Below are 2,500 nucleotides of genomic sequence, written 5' to 3' on the forward strand. Positions count from 1 at the left end.
CGTCGATACATGCGCCTGGCTCGCACAATGTGCAGAGTGCAAAGTACAAACGCTAGTTCTCTGCGAACACTCCTTGCAGAAACCACAAAGGCCACAAACGAATCTAGAAACGCCACAAAGGCAAGAAAGACTGCGCCAAGAACAAGAAAAAGAGAGAAGGAAATGAAAACAACAATAAGAAAATGGAGGTGGAGAAACAGAGTAAAAAGAGGGAAAATAGGAAAAAGAAGAGGAAGAAGCAGAAGAAGAAGAAGAAGAAAGCAATTCTTTGGTGCCGTTTCGCTTGGAGCATCAAAAGCAACAGTCACTATGGATGTCTACGCCATTTTAATGGCCTTTTTCTTCAACTGATGGTTTTACAAAGAATTACTTGCTTCAAAAGTAATGCATTTTTTCTTTTTTTTCTTTTTCTTTCATTGTAATTCTTTAAACATAAACGAGTAAAATTGGTCGGAAACTTTTTAGTCATCGCAATTGAAAATCAAAGTTTTTTTTTTCACCGGTTTCGTTTTTAATGTTTTATAGTCTACTAGAAAAATACCTATCCCACATCGAGTAAAATTAATGAACAAATTTGCCCAAAATATGCCTCTTTATTATTTTATTTATTTTATCTTTACGAAGATTAACATCAAAATAATACCTTGCTAATCCTAATGTCTTGCGTTTTCATTTTAATTGTTATTGACAAAAATAATAACTTTTATTATGAAACATTTCCACAATTTCTAAGTAACACGATTAATTTGTTTATATAAAACATTGAAATTCAAAACATATTTTAGAATCTCTATGAAACTAATCTAATACACAAATTTAGCACAAAATATTAAATATTAGGTTTGTACTTGTACATCTTTCACGAAATTATTTCTAACTCTCGTGAAAAACAAAAAAAAACTTTACTGAATGCTGTAAAATTGATTTTACCAATAAAGTTATTTATTCTGAAATCATCTTTTCCACACATTTTTTTTTATTTAGAATTCCCTCTGCTCTCTATGTTTATCCAACTGGACTAACATGCAGAAATATTAATGTAATGTGATTAAACATCTTGCTATTATGCCCTAAATGTTGATTATAGTGTATAATTATGTTCCCTGTCACCTTAGCACGTAAGCCCACAGTGGCAGAATTCCATTTGTTTTGAGTGAATGACACTAAAAATATAAACATTCTCATAAACATATATAGTCATTTTTTATTGCACTTCAGTTGAGAATTGCTAGTAACACAGTTATACTGTTATTCCAAACATGTAAACGATAAATTATAATTGCAGAGTGGAACGATGAAGTTGCCGTCCTTAAGAAAAGCCTACTACAGATTTATTTGAAAACTTTTACTGTAAATATCAATTCGGAATGCTTGATTATATAGTAGAGATGGCAGCTATTCAATGTAACCGTATTCAGCCTCAATCACCTGCACCAGCTAGACTATTTCGTTTGGTCATACGTCAAGAATATCACCAACATGGTCATCTACAACACCGAAGCCAGACTCATCGCCGACATTCGTCGAATATTCTCCGAGCACCCACTGGCGCCTGTGAAAGAGACATGCCCCCCGTTCTGAACTTGTATTGAAGCGATGATTGATGCTGAAAGCGGCTACATGAAATAGACGGCAGATATATTACATAATCAAGTCAGATGACGTATTTTTTAATTAAATAAAAAAAAATGGTGGTGTTGTTTTCTTAGGGGCGACACTTTTATCATTCCACCCTGTAGATTCTGTTTTCTTTTCGGCAATTATTTCTAAAGTCAATAGCTCTCTTATCTATACACTTTCTTCCAGTCCTTCCATAACATTAACCATCCGTTCTCCCCTTCTACTTGTTTCTAAAACCAAAGACTTTGCCTCCTTTGATCATGTGAAGTTGAAATTAGATGAAAAACGATATTTTGATTTTTTTAAAAAGAAATAACCCAATAAAATGTAACTGAAAATACGGACCATCCTCTCACTTTGCTATATTAGAATTCCTAGTCTTCCCTCAATTATGTAGTTTTACTAAGTTAGCACATACATGAAATTATTGAATCTCAATTCTATATTAAATGAAAATCGCATTATATATAAAACTATGAAAAGAATGATTGCCTACATATATACACACAAGCAGACACACCCACAGAAACACACACATATACGCATACTGTGTGTTCGTTCCCTATGCACTCCAAAACAGCTCTGCCGATTTTTATGGAATTCTACACGAAAGTACTTCTGTTGCCTGGCAGTGTTGATAGATAAGTTTCGTATGGGAATGTCTTCGATAAGTATCGTAATCCATAATCAAAATAATTAGATTAAATAAGGAACAAGCAAAGTTGGCCAAAGTTAACACCTTACAAAGTTTTACATCACACATGTACTTAAGAAGTTTTATTACCAAACAAACCGAAAGTCCTGACATATAAAATCAACAGTATTTTTTTTTATTTGATATGACAGAGGACTTCTAAAATGTTTCTCTTTAGAGCACAAG

This window comes from Euprymna scolopes, chromosome 28, assembly GCF_053919585.1.
Source record: "Euprymna scolopes isolate OS-2025 chromosome 28, ASM5391958v1, whole genome shotgun sequence".
In the NCBI taxonomy this organism is placed as follows: domain Eukaryota; kingdom Metazoa; phylum Mollusca; class Cephalopoda; order Sepiida; family Sepiolidae; genus Euprymna; species Euprymna scolopes.